General features: G+C 43.7%; 2 pseudogenes; one reads left to right on the plus strand and one right to left on the minus strand.

Moving 5' to 3' along the window:
- On the minus strand, window positions 1-384 carry LOC116893317 (annotated as a pseudogene).
- Window positions 385-2,415: 2,031 nt separating this feature from the next.
- Window positions 2,416-16,478, plus strand: LOC116893318 (annotated as a pseudogene).
- Window positions 16,479-17,395: the final 917 nt, after the last annotated feature.

The raw sequence follows: 17,395 nt of genomic DNA on the forward strand, positions 1-17,395 counted from the left end.
CTAGGGGCCTCCCTGCACAGCTTATTCATTGGCCCTGCCTCCAGAACCCTGTGGCTTTATCACAAATGGAAGCTCCGGAGGACTGGAAAAGGGGTCAATGCGCAGAGTTTCTAAGGCACTGTCTGCTCCAAAGGACAAGCCCACTGTGGCTGGGGCCTGTGGCTATGCTGTCTGACTAGTGAAGCCACACTCACCCAGAGTTTTCCTGTCATCAAGGAGTTGGTCCTCCTTGTACAGTTTCTGCTACTACAGCAGCTGCTTAAGGATTCCCTCAACGATAAACTTCAGCTTGAACACTGTGCTCGACTCCTTCACCTCAGTGAAGATGGTGATCTTGTGGCGCCGGGTCATGAGAAACTCGTCCTGAGGACAGCGGGACCACATCAGCACTAGCCTGAGGCAACCTGCCTAGCCCCGGAACCCTGCAACCTCCAGCCCTGCGTCGATCCTCCCGTGCCCGCTCACCTGTGTTTTATTTTTTTATATGCATTGGTGTTTTGCCTGCATGTCTGTCTGTCTGTCTGTCTGCAGGTATCAGATGCCCTGGAACTAGAGTTATAGACAATTCTTGAGCTGCCATAGAGTACTTGCAATTGAACCCAGGTCTTCTGGAAGAGCAGCCAGTGCTGTTAATCACTGAGCCATCTCTAGAGCCCCTGCTCGTTTTTTTCTTGATCGCTGCAAAGGTCTCAGCTCCAGCTGATACCACAGAAAAGCAAAGGTTTCATCCAGTGGCCTGGTATCTTGTGAACGAACCACAGCTCATTCTCCAGCCCTCACTTATCAGAACCAGCTGGAAGGATCTTGGCAAGCCCCGAAAGCCTTCTAATATCCAGGGTGAGTTGGTCAGCATGGCAAGTGTGTAGATAAGATGGTGAGAGTGGGGGTTGGGGATTTAGCTCAGTGGTAGAGCGCTTGCCTAGCAAGCGCAAGGTCCTGGGATTGGTCCCCAGCTCCGAAAAAAAGAAAAAAAAAAAAAAAAAGATGGTGAGGGTGGGGTGGATATACCTACTAAGAATGAGAATATATTCCTCTTTTACCCACGAGCATAAGCCCTTGTTGGTTTTAATTATCTTGACCGTTCTGACCAGCTAAGAGAGTCTCAACGTAGTTTTATTTTCGCATTGATCTGATAGCATAAAAGGCTGAAGGTTTGCTTCCTTGCTTGCCCTTTTGAGAACAAGTCACCCTCTGTATTGTTGGCTGTACTAGAGGTCTTCTTCAAGACCAGGCTTGGCAGGACCTCACAGATATCCTCCTGGGTATCTTTCCTATTGAGGCTACGTGAGGTAGCCCATTTAAGGGAAAGTGATCCAAAGACAGGCAATGTAGACCGAGACAGCCCCTGCTCCCGCTTTAGGAGTCCCACATGAAGACCTAGCCGCACAGCTGTTTCATATGCTCATGGGGCCTAGGTCCATCTCACGCATGCAAGCCTTCATGTTGGCATTTTTAGTCTCTTTGAGAGCGCAATGGGTACAGTGTAGTTGATCCTGTAGCTTTTTTTGTGGTGTCCTTGACCCCTCTTGCTCCTTCAATCCTTCCCCTCTCTCTTCCAAGGATTCCCCAGCTCAGCTTAATGCTTTGTTGTGGGTGACTGCGTTTGTTTCCATCAGGTGCGGGGGTAAGCCTCCCTGATAACAGTTAATGCTGGGCACCTGGGTGCAAGTGCAGCAGACGATCAAGAGTGGCGGGGTGGGCTCCCTCCTCTTGTCTTGGGCCACAAGCTTAACCAAGCCCAACCTCTGTTCCACCCTTACCACTTGTAGGCAGGACAAGTCGTGGGTAAAAACTTTTGTGGCTAGCTTGGTCTCCCACTCCTTCCATTGGAAGACTTGCCTGATTACAGAAAAGGGCAGGTTCAGGCTCCATATCCCCCATTGCTAGAAGTCAACCCTGGTAAGTTCCAGGGAGTGTGAATAGCCCTTGGTTTCTAGCTTGCCCCAGAGAAGCAGCAGCCCATTCAGTTGTCTGTCCCTGCATTCTCTCCCCCTGTCCCTCATACCTGATCCCTACTCTTTCCATCCCCAACTTTCCTCCAGTGTCCTCTCTCCCTCTCCACCCAAGATGTCTACTGTTTCTGCTGCTCAGAATCCATCATCTCCCCTTCAGCCTTTCTCGTTTCTTTGACCTGTAAATCGTAGCATGGTTTTCCTTTACTCGTCACTAATACCCACTTATAAGTGAGTGCATACCATATTGGTCTTTCTGGGTCTGAGTTACCTCACTCAGGATATTGTCTAGTTCCATCCATTTGCCTAAATGGTCATGATCTTGTTTTTAACGCCTGAATAATGGGGCGTTGTGTAAATTTTATTCATCCATTCTTTGGTTGAAGGGACATCTAGGCTGTTTCCAGACCCTCGCTGTTATGAATAAAGTTGCTATGACCTTGTTGAGCCAGTGTCCTTGGGTATGGCGGAGCATGTTTTGGGTGTACTGCGTGAGTGGGAGAGCTGGGTCTTGGGGTAGGTCTATTCTCAGTTTTCTGTGAAACTGCCAAGCCGATCTCCAGAGCGGTTGTACATGTCTTCACTCTCACCAGCAATGGAGGAGTGTTCCCTTCTCTACAACCTCCACAGTATGAGCTGTGATTTGAGTTTTTTATCTCTGTCATCTGACAGGCGTAAGATGGAACCCAGGGTCATTTTGATTTACATTGCCTTGATGCCTAAGCGTGATGAACATTTCTTTAAGTGCTTCTCACCCATTAGAGATTCCTCTGCCGTGAGGTCTCTGTTCAGCTCTGTATCCCCCTCCCCTTTTTAAATTAGGTTATTTGGCTTGTTAATATCTAGTTTCTTGGATTCTTTACGTATTTTTGATATCGGTCCTCTGTTAGATACGGAGTTGGCGAAAAATCTTTTCTCCTTCTGTGGGCTGCTGTTTTGCTCTCTTGATGGTGTTCTTTGCTTTACCGAAAAACCTTCTTCAGTGTCATGAGGTCCCATTTATTAATTGTTGATCTCAGGACCTGAGCTGTTGGTTTTCTGTTCACGAATTTGTTCCCCATGCCAGTGTGTCCACGGTTATTTCCCACTTTCTGTTCATAAGTGTACGCCATTTTACACTGAGGTCGTGGAGCCACTTGGACTTAATTTTTGTGTAGATAGACAGGGATCTATTTGCATTTCTCTTCATGCAGACATCAGGTAGACCAGCACTATCTGTTAAAAGTGCTTTCTATTTTCCATTGTATGGTTTTGGTTTCTTTTGTCAAAAATCCAGTGTCCATAGTTGATTCACTTATGAGTCTTTGATTCAATTCCACTGTTCAGTGTGTCGTCTTCACGCCACTAACGTGTTTTTCTTCGCTTTTTCTTTTTTTAGTTACTGTGGTTCTGGTAGTAGAGGTTGAGACCAGGGACAGTGAGATCTCCAAAGACTTCATTGTACAGCATTCTTTTAGCTGTCCTGGGGTGTTTGCTTTTCCATATGAAGGCTCACATCAATCTCAAGTATGGGCGGGAATTCTGATGGGAATCGCATTGAATCTGTAGATCGATTCTGGTAGGATAGCCCTTTTTCCTGTTAATTCTACTGATGAGAGATCTTTTTATCTTCTGACATACTCCTTAATTTCTTTCTTCAGATACTTGAAAATATTTTCCTATAGGCCTCTTACTTGCTTGATTAGAATTATACCTAGATATTTTCCATTTGTTTAAATGAAGTGTGTTGTTCCCCAATTTCTTTCTCAGCCAGTTTATCACTTCTATATAGGAGTGCTACAGGTTTTCCTTTTTTTTTTTTTTTTTTGACTTAATTTTGTATCAAGCCACTTTGCTGCAGGTGTTTATCAGCTGTAGGCGTTCCCTGGTAGATCCTTTGGAGGCACTCATATATTTTATCATATTGTCTGTGAGTAATGATTCTTTGACTTCTTTCTTTCCAACTTGTGTCCCCCTGATCTCCTTTTGTTTATTGCTCTAAAATTTCAAGTACTTTGTGAACAGATATGGAGAGAGTGGACAGCCTTTCCTTGTCCATGATTTTTATGGAATGCCTGTAAGTTTCTCTCAATTTGATGTTGACAATTGGCTTGCCATGTATTGCATTTCTTGTGTTTGTGTATGTACCTTGTATCTGTAATCTCTCCAAGACTTTTATCCTAAAAGGGTGTTGAATTTTGTCAAAGACTTTTTCAGCACCTAATGAGAAGATCCTGTGTTCTTTTCTTCGTTTATATGCTGGATTACTTTTTATATGTTGAACAATCCCTGTGTCTCTGGTATGAGGCCTATTTCACAGTGGGGGCTGATGTTTTTGATATGTTCTTGAATTTGCTTTGTGACTATTTTGGCATCAGTATTCATAGGGAAATTGGTCTGAAATTCTCTTTGTTGCTGCTTTGTGTGGCTTAGATATCAGACTGTGGCCTCATATAATACCTTTGGCAGTGTTCTTTCAGTTTCAATTTTGAAGAATAGTTTGAGGAGTATTGGTATTAACTTTCTCTGAAAGTCTGGTAAAATTCTGCACTAAAACCATATGGCACTGGTTTTTTTTTTTTTTTTTTTTTTTTTTTTAGTTGGCATGTTTTTTAGTTTAATAAGTGCTTCTGTTTCCTCAGGGGATATATGCCTACTCAAATTGTTTACCTGATCTTAATTTAACTTTGGTAAATGGTGTCTATCAAAAAATCTCCCATTTTATTTAAATTATCCAATTTTGTGGAGTACGGGACTTTCAAGTAAAACCTAATGATTCTTTGGCTTTCCTCAATGTCTGTTATGTTATGTCCCCTCTTTTGTTTCTGATTTTATTAATTTCCATACTGTCTTCTCTGCCTTTAGATGGTTTAGCTAAGGTTTTATCTCTCTTGTTGACTTTTCTCAAAGAACCAGATCTTGGTTTTGATTTTGTTGGTGTCTCTAAATGATTGATTTCAGCAGTAAGTTTGATTATTTACTACTAGTTTCTCCTCTCAGGTGTGATTGTTTCCTTTTTTCCCCCAAAGCTTTCAAGTGTGTTGTTAACTCATTAGTATGAAATCTCACCTATTTATTTATGACGGAAGGTACTTAATACTATGAACTTCCCTCTTAGCACTGCTTCCCTTGTGTCCCATAAATTTGGGTTGTTGTGCATTCATTTTCATTGAATTCTAGAAAGTCTGATTTCTTTCTGTATTTCTTCCTTGACCCAGTGGTCATTGGGTAGGAAGTCATTCAGTTTCCACGGGGTTTTAGGCTTTCTGATGTTGTTGAAATCCAGCTTTAATCCACAGTGGTCTGGTAAGATACAAAGTGCTATTTCAACTTTCTTGTATCAGTTGAGACTTGCTTTGTATCCACATAGATGGTCAATTTTGGAGACGGTTCAGTGAGGTTCTGAGCATAAGGTATATTTTGTGTTTAGGTGAAATGTTCTATAGATATCTGTTAGGTTCGTTTGATTCACATCATCTGTAACTTTTATCATCCTGTTTAATTTCTATCTGGATGACCTGTCCATTGATAAGAGCCTGGTGTTGAAGTCTCCCAATATTAATGTGTTGGGTTCGATATGTGATTTAGTAAGTTTTCTTTAATGAATGTGAGTGCCTTTGCATTTGGAGCATCAGTTTTCAGAATTGAGATATCATCTTGGTGGATTTCTCCTTTGAGGAGTATGAAGTGTTCTTCTCCATCTCTTTTAGATTACTTTTGGTTGAAAGTCTATTTTATTACCTATTAGAATGGCTATACCATCGTGCTTCTTGGCTTAGTCTGCTCCTACAATCTTTGTCCATCCCTTTATCCTGAGGTAATGTGTATCCTTGTTGCTGAGGTGTTTTTCTTGTATGCAGCAGAATGGTGGATCCTATTTTTGTGTCCATTTGGTTAGCTTATGTCTTTCTCTGGGAACTGAGTTGATTGATATTGAAAGGTATTTAATAATGATAATTTCTATAATTTTGATAATATTTGTGTGTGTGTGTGTGTGTGCGCGCACACAGCTGTGTGCACTTCCCCTTTGTTTGGTTTTCTTGGTGTGGTCTTGTATACTTCCCTGTGTTTTCTTGTGTGTTCTTATCTTCCCTGGGTGGGAGTTTTTCTTCTAGTATATTCCATGGGGCTAGGTTTGTGGACAGAAAATAGGTTAAATTTGTTTACATATTTATGGTATTTCTTGTTTTATACCTCTATAGTAACTAAAAATTTTGCTAGGTATAGAAGTCTGGGCTGACATATGTGGTCTCTTAGGGTCTGCAAGATATCTGCTTAGGTCCTTCTGGCTTTTTGAGTCTGTTGAGTAGTTGTGTGTAATTCTGATAGGTTTGCCTTTATATGTTGGCCCTTTTCCTTTGCATCTTTAAATATTTCCTTGTTCTGTAAACTTAGTGATTTGATAAGTTCTTTAGTGTTCTTTTCTTTGGGTCCCAGCTTTCCTCTTTCATGTTTGGTGTCAGAAACATTTTAGATTTAATATTTTCTCTGACTAATGTGTTGATGTACTCAGTTGTATGTTCTACGCATTTGAGAGTCTGTCTTCCTTCTCTTGCACTCTGCTGGAGATGCTTGCATCTGTAGTTGTGTTCTCTTCCCTGGGTTTTCCATCTTCAGTGCTCCCTCTGTGCTTTCTTTGTTGCTTCTGTTGTTGCTCGGTGGTTTCTTCCTTTCTAAGGAGGGACCTGTATCTTCTAGGCAGCTTTGGAGCAGCTTTATAGTCAAGGCTGACCTCAACTCCTTACCCTTCTTTTTCTACCTCTTAGGCAAAACAAGCTTCTTGAAACAGCCTTGCCTGGAGAGGAATATATGGCCCTGAATTCTGTAATGTTTCAAAGATCTGCGAATTAATTTTAAGGACCACCAATCTAGGTAAAATGTGGAGCCCAAATTTCTCTGGGCTTTAGCACCAAGAGGGTAGGACTAATGTTCTTTTACATTCCATTTTCCACACAATCCTGTCACTCAATAAATGTTCTATAAAAAAATTGATAAAACCTTGCATGGTCCTAATTAGCCACACAAATATCACTCTAGGAAGGTGAGACAAAGCAACCTGAGTAGGAGGCCTGGCTTGTCCACACAGTACATTTTAGAGCAGGTGGCTTTACAAGGAGAGACCATGAGTCCAAATGAAACAATAGGAAACAAAGCAATTAGGATTCAATCAATAAGACTAGGACTCTGGGGTGTGGCAGAAATCTGAGTGATACCTAAGTATACCTACTGGATTCAAGGATCTGCAGGGTCAGAGGAGCCTAAGAGTAGGTGGACCTTTGAGTTTTCTGTCTGGAGAAGGTATGCAAGCCCTGGTGTAAAGGACTTTTATCCAGCCACGTGGCTGCTCTGATCCTATCCAAAGATATTCTTGGTCTGTGTGATCTGGCTGGAACACAGACAGCCCACATGCATTAATCCCTCTGGCCAGAATCCTTTAGTGCGGTTGGGTTTTTAGCGTTTACCCTTGGAGTGTCCAGGAGCTGCTGCATATCAGGCAGCGAAGGATGGAAGAAAGCTGAGTTACACTACATGGGTCTTCCCTTGGGGTATCTGGGAGCTGATGCGCTCAGGGCGGGAAAGGGTGAAATGAAGGTTAGAATGTGCGAGTCAGCAGGATTGACGTTCCTCTACTTTTGTGGGATGGGCTCCCCAGATGAGGGGAAGTTGAAACCTTGATAAGAAAGGGGAGTCCAGGGGTTGGGGATTTAGCTCAGTGGTAGAGTGCTTGCCTAGGAAGCACAAGGCCCTGGGTTCGGTCCCCAGCTCCGAAAAAAAAAAAAAGAACAAAAAAGAAAGAAAGGGGAGTCCTCCATTTTGCACTGGGCTTAGGAAGGCTGTCTGGACATAGGTGACTACAACCTTACTAAGGTGGGAAGTACAACACTTTAGTACACACATTTAATTAACATCTAAATGAGAAGCAGACGAAGTGATGAATTAGAGAAAAATTGGACAGAATGAGTCAGGAGAAATGGCTATTTAAAAGCAGCAGAGAGGGGATTGGGGATTTAGCTCAGTGGTAGAGAGCTTGCCTAGCAAGCGCAAGGCCCTGGGTTCGGTCCCCAGCTCAAAAAAAAAAAAAAAAAGGCAGCAGAGAGAGAGGCAGTTGAGTGAATTGAGAATTGAGTTGGTTGGTTGAGTCCATGAGTGTAGTGCCAGTAGAGTTGAGTTTGTCTGTCTGTGAGCTCATTCAGTGCAGGTCAGCACAGGCAGTTGAAGCCAGAAAAGAGGAAAGATCCAGAAGGTTAGAACAAATTGGCAAGAGTTAATTTGAGGCCAACAGAGCAGTTCAATGAGAAGCTGACAGAAGCGGGATTCAACAAGTCCGATTGCAATGAAGTTTGAATGAAAAGAGTTGAGTTGAACCAACCAGGCAGAGTTGAGAAAGAGCTATAAAGTGTGAGTTATTTGGCAGTAAGACTCAAAGAATGCAATTACATCAAGGGAAATAAAAGATACAGTTATAGGGCTGGAGGGATGGCTCAATGGTTAAGAGCACTCACTGCTCTTCCAGAGGTCTTGAGTTAAATTCCCAGCAACCACATGGTGGCTCACAACCATCTGTAATGAGATCTGTTGCCCTCTTCTGGTGTGTCTGAAGACAGTGACAGTGTACTCATATATAATAAATAATTAATTTTAAAAAAAGATACAGTTATACCCTGGTCCTTGGAGTAGTGGTCAGAGAGGCATCCAAGCAATGTACAATAACTTACTGGTTGCCTGGTGACTTGGTGTTGTGAATAAAATTTATATACATGGGTATGCTTCGGGGTTGAGGGAGTGTGTTACCTTCAAGAAAGACAGAAGAAGCTATGGGAGGAGATTCTTTGGTAGCATTCTGGAGATGGTGTATGTGTTTGGAGGTTGAGGTCCATCAGCTCCCCAGCTTGATGGGTAGAGGGTCTTGAGAAAATTCAGGAGATTTTTTTTTTTGCATGTTTTCAGCATAGATGTGAACACTGAGATCCATAGGAGTGCAGGGCTCATGAAAGACAGGGGAGGAGTGCTGATGAGACCACTGGGTGCTGGTCCAGCTTCTCTGATTTTGTGCACTGTTCACCAACCAAGGCCTGAGCCTCATGTGGTATAAGAACTCTAGAGGGATTCACGGGGAAGCCTGAGTATAGAAGTTAGGGTCTATGGATCTTCTCTGATCTATTTTTCTTTTAGTCCCAGGTTCTCCTGTGCAGTAAGGTCTCCAATGGGATCAAGTTGCTATGTAATGCTAAGATCTCCAGTTCCCCAAGGCTTCCCATTGTTACCTGATCCATAAATAATCAGAGGACACTCTGTAACTTCAAGAACCAATCCTTTAGGTCTCCAGTGACTTCAAAGCTTCTCAACATGCCTCAGGTCTACCAAGTCAAGTTTTCCTGGTTTCCCAAGTACCTTTGATGTCACAAGTTTCTCCCAATGATGCAAGGAGGCAGAGGGTGGAGTGCACTGTGTTCATCAAGGAACAAATGTTAGTCCTGAAAGAATATTTTGAGAAGTGCAGATACCCAACCCACAAACAATGCATGGCACTGGCTGAAAGGCTTGGATTGATAGATTACAAGATCAGGGTCTGGCCCCTCTTGTCTCTTCCCATTCCCTAATCAGCTAGCCATTCCCCTATCACCCAAGTGCACATTTCCCTGACTGTCCCATCTCCTTGTCCCAGCTCCAGGTTGTAGAAGGGTGATGAAGGTGTATTCAGGGCTGAATTTGCATCCCCTGTAGCCTCTCCGTGCAGAATTCTTCCTGGCACACTGGGAAGGCATACTGGTTTCACATAGTGTCAGGGAGGCATAGACATCAGAGTTCTCCTCAAATTTTCTGACTATTAAGAGACACATCCTTAATCTATGGGTTTCATGTCCAGCTCATTCTGCCTCCATTCTTCTTGGGTCCAGGAACCTTAGGGTTCTATGATATGTTCTGGGTAAAGACCAAGTTCCAGGCTTTTCACCAAGCATCTTCAGATTTTGGATCCAGTTGGTTCACCAGGCCTCTCCTGATATGGTTTTTCTTTTTATTTGTCTCTCTAGGTCTGGTACCAGAACAGACATGCTAGGGAGCAACTGAAGAAGGTTCAAAAACTACCTAGGAAGCCTGGATATGGGACTCAAGATAGGCCCAAAGGTTGTGAACTTCCTGTTTCCTCTGCCAGAAACATTTAAATGTCTGCTGTCCTCCTCAATTCATTCCAAGTACCTTCTAAGACCAGGAATCCAACTTCTCCATCATTGATTAACCCTTGACGAGATCTGCCTCAGGAAGAGTCAAGTTAGTGGACCCAACAGAGGCAGAAGAATCAAGAACTACCTAGGAAGCAAGGAGGGTAGGTCTGGCCCCCCAAAGTTTGTGTTTCTCTTGCTGGGTCAGTCAGTGCAGTTTCATCTGTGAGAGACCATCGGAGCCAGCTCTCCTCCTCTCCTCACACCTTGGAATATTGCCCCAAAACTCAGAATCCACCTTCTCCACGTGTCAGACATCATCAGTTGCGAACCCTCTTCTGAACTCAGAATCTCAAGGAATCCTTCTCCTCCAACATTGATCCAGCCTGTGGGGAGCTCTACCCAAAAAAATACAAGACCTAGGCAGCAGAGGGAAAAGACTATAGTAAAAATGTGGAAGCAAGGATCGATTACTGTGCTAGATCTGCCAGCCCCAAAGGCACTGTCTTTCCCCTGGTCTGATTGTGGGGATTCCTTGTCCCAGAGACATTCTGTCTTCAGTTGTCCTCCTCCACTTAGCTCTCCTAATACTTCCACAGACTCAGAATCCATATTCTCCACGTGTGAGAGACCATCATGTGTCAGTCCTCCTCCTCCACTCAAAGCTCAGACCAACAAGAGTCTCTTATGTGAAGCCCTGGTGTCTGCCCAGGCTGACCAAGCCCCAGCAGTAGTAGACATAAGCACAGGCCAACCAGCAGCTTATTCAACATCTGCACACCCAGCTCTAGCCCAAGACCTTGCCTACATTGGCTCCAAGCGCCATCACATTTTCAGCAGCAGCTCCAGTGACAGCTGTGAAGGTAACTGGAAGCCCAAGAGAGACTCCATTCCAGGGGACTTATTTTTTTTTTAATTTTTTTCAAATTTGGTATTAAATATTTTAATATATAGAAAATATACAGCTCTATAACATTTTTATTGATTCTCTTAGAACTTTAGATCACAAACCACCTGGTCACATTCATTTCCCCATCCTTCCAAGTCCACCCAAACTTGTGACCTTCCCTTGTGACAAAAAATATTTTAAAAAATAAATGTAGAAACAGGACCAGTTTGTGGCCTCTACATACTCATCAGAGCATGGTTATATGCTCCCTAGTCTGCTACTTAAACACAACTGAGTCCTTCTCCTCCTTCACCGTTGCCAGAAGCCATCAATCGTGAAGTATCCCATCCCATTTTAATATTTTTCTTTGACTTCCTGTCTAGTTTGATACATTGGTTCGGGGTAGGTTGGGATGTGATTATTGGTTGTCACAGAAGCTCTCCGTGTCGCTCACTCTTAACTATGAGTGTCCAGACATCGATATCACAGCAATAATAATATCCTTGTTGCTCTTCATAGTCAGTGGAAACATAGATCATGGGCATCCGCATGGATCCCTGAGAAAGAACAGACCACAAACATGGCCCCCAGCAGCAGGAGAATTATGAACCCAGACAAGGCCCACAGAGGCAGCCAGGATCATAGATGTCAACATGGACTAAGATGAAGTACAGGCCACTGTCATCAATATGATCTCCTAGCTCCAGCAAAGCCTGCTGACACCAGCATGGCCACGCAGGCTACAGTACAGTCTTCTAGCTATTAGATGCAGCATTTCTTCATGGAGTCCAGCATAGCCTTAACACTCTGTGTGTCTTCAACTTTCTCATGAGTGTTGAGATTCCAACTGTGTCCTAACACACCTCGCCTCACCATGACCTTCCCTAATCAGCGAGTTACACTTCTCTATTGTCCACATGTGCCTCTTACTGCTTTACACTGTCACAGCATCAAGATAATAAGAACCTTGTGTGCTTGCAATGGCTCAGCACCCAGTTCAGTTCCCAGCAACCATGTTTTATGTCTCCCACTCTCAAGACCGTCAATGCAGGGCCTTTTCACCCTCTTCTGGACTTATGTGCACACACATTCACATGTGCATATACTGCTTTTATGCGCTCAACCACATGGGATGGTGAGCAGGCCCTTGGGCAGTATGAAGAGTGGAGAAGGCTGGCTATGCTCGCCTACAGCTTTAATGCCAGCATTCAGGAGACAAAGGCAGGTGATGTCTGTAATTTTCATGCCAGCCTGCTCTATAGAGTGAGAGCCAGAGTCATGGCCATGTAGACCGATGTTGGACGAATTTGAAAAAGAATAGAGCAAAAGGAAGGAGTGTCTAACAATGGGAAGGAATGAGCAGGACCCATGGTCTACAGACCACGTCGAAGTCATTTTTCTGAAATGGTCACTTGTCAAAGAAGCATCTTTCTGGATGGAGCACAAGCAGGGCAGTGCCAATGTTCTGTTAGTTTTTCAGCTCCCAAGCAAAATGGTACTGTGAATCTCTGCTCGAGAAAAAAGATGCCCTCAATGTGGCCATGATTCCATATGGTTTGGGCAACAGACTGAGTAGAGCTATTTGGCAGGCTGGTTTCCTAATGTTCCACAACTGTTTTTTTTTGTTGTTGTTGTTGTTGTTGTTTTGTTTTTTCTTTTTTTTTTAGTCAGTGAGGTAGGCAAACCCTTAACCAAACTAAAAAGCTATTTGTATGTTTATTGAAATGTTGAGAATACTTCTAGACATGGGAGTCAGAGGCAGACGGTCAGAAAGAGTGAGGCTCCTGACTGATCCCTGCTCTATCAGAATTCCAAAGCAAGGGCTGGAGAGATGGCTCAGCGGTTAAGAGCACTGGCCATTCTTTCAAAAGTCCTGAGTTTAAATCCCAGCAACCACATGGTGGCTCACAACCATCTGTAATGAAATCTGATGCCCTCTTCTGGTCTGAAGACAGACATTGTGCTCAAATACATTAAATAAATCTTTTTAAAAAATTCCAAAGCAAATGATGGGTAGTCTGTGGAGATTTTCTGTTTCCCTTTTCAATAAGTTCAGAGTCCATATATGCCCCAAGGTCCCTCCTTGCATTCAAATTCCCAAATGTCTTCCAAAGTTTTTCCCAATCTGCACCCATAGAAACCAGTTCCCAAATGTCTCAAGATTCTGCAAGGAATTTACCTTTCCAATTTACTCTTACCTGTCAGAGTCCCTTAGTGTCCCCTAGATGTCTGATGCAAACAAGTCTTTCAGTCCCTGAAAGTTAAACTCATGTCACCAAGAGTCCCAAGGACCATCAAGAAAATCAAGTATAAGGTCCTATAATGGGCCCGGGTTTACCAACATGGAGAAGACCCTCAGTGCATCAAAGTCCTCAGACACCTTCAAGGTCCTCAGTGAGATCTGTTTTCCAAGATTTCTAGGACCTATGGTGCTGTCAGATAAATATGGGGACGGACAAGCCAGCCTTGTGGCTCCAAGGGAGCAGCCAAAAGTACACATGCACTGTGCACTCCAATGACCAAGCCTGCTCAGCCAGTCAATAGGGTTTTGAGGAGGGATGGGGAGGATTAAAGAAAAGACAATTAGACAACACTGTAACATGACTCCAGCCAGTGCTGAAGCTGAAGTGGGCTTATTTTTTCCCAGTCTGCTTTTCTACCATTTTAGGTACAGGAATAGGGTCAGTTCTTAGATCACAAAGTAGTCGAACAAGACAATAAACAAAGTCCCATGGTCACTGTGCGTTGAGGCTTATCAAGATGACCAAGATAAAAGGAATACTACACTTTCCTCCGATGTGTTTACCTTCAGCTTTTGTATTGGCCCGAATATAAATATTATTATCTGAGCCTACTCCCTTGTCTTCCTAGCCCAGTTTAAATATTCTTGCCACTCTCCTAGAGGCAGCATCTAAGGCTCTCCACACTCCAAGGAACAAAAGCTCCTGCTGTAAGAACATTTTGATCAGTGCACATACCCAAACCCGGAGGAACGTGTGGCACTGGCATTATTGATTGTTGTGACGGAGTTTGAGATTCTGGTCTGCCTATCTCTCTCCCCTCTCTCCAACAGCCACAATCTCTACTCCCCCCATAGGCACCTGAACTCTGTGCTTCTTAAACGCTTAGGGGAGCTTAGACAGCTGTGGATGGGAGATATGCATGCGCCCAGGGCATCAACCTCACATTCTGCTAAGCCGGGTACCAATACAGATGAACATTATTCCCCTGCAGGATCTCAAGAGATCTAGACCTTGGGTCATAGTAGCTGAATCTTCCTGGCCTTTTGGTGTCAGGTCATACACATTCTACTTACTACAATCTCTTAGGAACGTAGAGACTCAGACTTCTCAATTTCTGACTCAAGGAGTATTGCTACAGAAATTCCTTCCATCCAGAAACTTCACCCTGTGACCCGGTTAGGAGCAAACAGGTAATTCCTCTGATGCCAGGAGCGGGTTGAAAAGGGACACAGAGTAGGACTCTGTGTGGCTTTAAAGACTGATTGTCTCCTGACGTTCTGACTCTCTAACTATATTGAAATGCCCTTTCTGCTGGCTTAGGTGATTGACACCTGTAGCCTACCATCCCGGATTGAGTAACATGGCCTTTGTTCTCTCTCAGCAGGATCTGCGGGGCTTTAATTCTCAGCCTGCTAGGAGAAGTCTGAGAAGAAAAGGGGACTCTTAGGAAAGTGATTACAGCGTTTATTACTAAGTTGTAGAAAGTTTCCTATGAAAGCTCTCTAAGAAAAAGTGGGAAAAAACAGAACAAATGAAAAGGGGGGATAAGGGAAAATTCTTCCTCGCACCTCTTTGTCTAAGAAGTGTTCTGTCCAAAAGGCTCTCCTCAGCTCAGAGCTGACTTCTTCCCTGTCCTCAGCACTTACACACCTTTCAGAATACACGACCCCATGTTAAAAGAGTTCATCAACAGTGCCAACCAACCAGAGCTTCCAGGACTAAGCCACTACCCAAAGACTATACATGGACTGACCCTGGGCTCCAACTGCATAGGTAGCAATGAATAGCATAGTAAAAGCACCAGTGGAAGGGGAAGCCCTTGGTCCTGCCAAGACTGAACCCCCAGTGAACGTGATTGTTGTGGGGGAGGGCAGTAATGGGGGAGGATGGGGAGGGAACACCCATAGAAGGAGAGGGGGGGGGGTTAGGGGATGTTGGCCCGAAACCGGGAAGGGAATAACAATCTAAATGTAAATAAGAAATACTCAAGTTAATAAAGATGGAAAAAAATAAAATTTAGATATGAAAAAGAAAATAAAAGAGTTCATCACAAGTTCTCACGTTCTCAAATCAGACATCGAATAAGAAGTTCACAACAGAGAACACAAGCTCATAACATGCATATCCATTGGGGTAATGATCTGGGTAAGCATCCATCACCTGTCACAGCTCCACCGATTCACTGAAAATTAGAAACCATAACCAAGTTATTAGTGAGGTTTTGTACAGATAAAACCCAGCCATTGTTTTATCTTATGTCCTAGTTCCTTTAATAAATTGTTAGCTCCCTTTTTATAACCTTTTGGTTAATGGTTTTACAACCTCTTGGAATGTGCTCTAAGTAGGAGAACGTCTGGTTACCATCTAAGAGCAATTAACTGGTGACATGTGGGAGACCGGCAGAGTTCTCGTTGCAGTTTTGACTATCGGAAAGGACCTGATAGCAGTCCACTATAAAAGAGCTTAATAATCACAGATATTACTTTAGGACTTCTTATAGGATCATCATTAAGGATTAAGAAATCTTCCATTTGTCTATGGAGCATCACTACCGGGCAGTACATCTTCGTGGATCAGCAGAGATCTGCTCAAAAGGGTGGGCTAATGCCTAGTGATGGTCATATATGTTTAATAATAATAATAGGGAAAGCATATTAATAGCAGGAATCTTTCCTAAAAGGATTTTCTCCTGAGCCTTGCCTACCAGAGCTTCGTCGTAGATATTAATCTAAAGCAAAGTCATTTCGGGAGGGTGACCTGCTGGTACTAGCTCATCCTATGATGGCTGCTGACACTCTGATGTCTCCTTTGTCTTCCAGATCTGGTTTCAAGAGCAACCAGGCTAAGCGCAAGCAGACGAATCCCCAGAATGTTCCAGAAGGACTGCCAGAGACAAATGGAAGCTCTAAAGCTGTTTCTGGGTCAACCCATTTTCCTGGTTCCTTTCCTGCTGTTGCCTTTGCCAATGGACAGTCCATGCGTTCAGGCACATTGGTTGTGGATTCCATTCGCAAACTCAGCTGCAGCCAGGAATCTTCTCTGCATGCCGATCAGGTCTGTGATGGTGCCGGGCGTAGTCTGCAAGAAGACCTGCTTTGATGGCTGTGCCCCTGTCACTGCTGGGGACTCTGGTGAGTCAACAGCAGCTGAAGCCCAGACTGAAGCTCCAGTTGCCATGGTAGCTGCTGCTCAAGGACCAGAGGACGTTCAAGATTCAGGTCTCTCTGAGGAGGAGCTCTGGATGGACACCTGAAGACTTTGACAAGTCAGAGGGCTGGGATGCGTGGAGATACACCCCAAATCCAAGCCATACCTCTCACCCCCTTGACTGATCCAGGCCATCACAGCAAGGGAGAAGTGTGTTAGTGCACAGCCTTAATCTCAGGATTTGGGGAAATTAAGCAGCCCTATTTGTTGTAGCTTCATTCCACTGTGGTTTGTATAGTGGGATTGTTCTTTAAAAAAAAAAAATGAAAATATTCATTCCTTATTGTTAGATTATATGCTCTTTAAATAAAAGAAGAAAAAAATTACTGCAAATTTTTAAAAAAATGTTTTCCAGACTTTCCCCCCCCCAAATATTTATACATGTGAATGCCTGCGAGATAAATAGATAGATAGATAGATATAGATATAGATATAGATATAGATATAGATATATAGATATAGATATAGATATATCACAAGTGTCTTGAGACTTGGAGGCAGAAAAGAGTGTAGGATCTCCAGGAGTAAAACTAGACGTTCCAGGTCTCACATGTGTGTGTTTGGAAATGAACTCAGATCCTCTGTAAGATCCGCAGTTCCTCCTAAGCACAGCTCCCTCCATTTTACAGATTAATAATTATTTAAACCATCCCCCACTTCCCTTTTCCTCTGGGAATGGGGAGGCCCATCTGGGTATCGCCTCACCCTGGGACATCAAATTTCGGCAGAACTAGGCATATCCTCTCCCACCGAGGCCAGATAAGGCAGCCCAGCTAGGGGAATGGGACCCACAGACAGACAGAAAACCAACGGAGGGACAGTATCCACTCAAGTTTAGAGACCTGCATGAAGACCAAGCTGCCCATCTATTTCTCTTCAGGGCCTTCAGTCTTTCTCCCAACTCTTTCAGCAGAGTCCCGGAGCTCTGTCTAGTGTTTGGCTCTGGGTCTTTGCCTCAGTTTC

The sequence above is a fragment of the Rattus rattus genome, chromosome 2, assembly GCF_011064425.1.
Source record: "Rattus rattus isolate New Zealand chromosome 2, Rrattus_CSIRO_v1, whole genome shotgun sequence".
Taxonomy (NCBI): domain Eukaryota; kingdom Metazoa; phylum Chordata; class Mammalia; order Rodentia; family Muridae; genus Rattus; species Rattus rattus.